Genomic DNA, 481 nt, shown 5'->3' on the forward strand with positions numbered 1-481 from the left:
AATCCGAAGTTCACAACAAAGGGAAATAGTCGGGCGTTTTCATCTGTTCCTTTCTTTTTTTTTCTCTGTTGTTTGGTTTTTGGGTGGGGTTTGCCATTTCTCTGGGGTCTCTGCCCTCCCTCCCTTCCTTTTCTTCCCTTCATCTCATAGTGACCCCGGGATTGTGAATTCCTCAGTCTTGTGAAGGGCGGGAGGAGAAGAGGTGCTGGGGACCTACTCTGGCAGCAGCATTAAAGACTTTCCTGCATCTCCTGAACCTCTCCTGCTGGCTGGAGAGAGTCTCTGCAGCCAGCTGGCAGATTTTCCCTCCGGGGGAGGCTGGGAGGGTCCCCCAGGGCGAGAGGAGGCAGCTGTTCCTGTCCACCCTCACCCTTTGTGGATCCGAGCAAGCACAGATGCCAGCCTGGGCTATTCGGCGAGCGTGTGAATCAGCAGGCACAAACCAATGGAGTGCTCACGTGTGCAGATGTGTGTCACGGGC

Source organism: Merops nubicus, unplaced genomic scaffold (assembly GCF_000691845.1).
Source record: "Merops nubicus isolate BGI_N331 unplaced genomic scaffold, ASM69184v1 scaffold44013, whole genome shotgun sequence".
Classification (NCBI taxonomy): domain Eukaryota; kingdom Metazoa; phylum Chordata; class Aves; order Coraciiformes; family Meropidae; genus Merops; species Merops nubicus.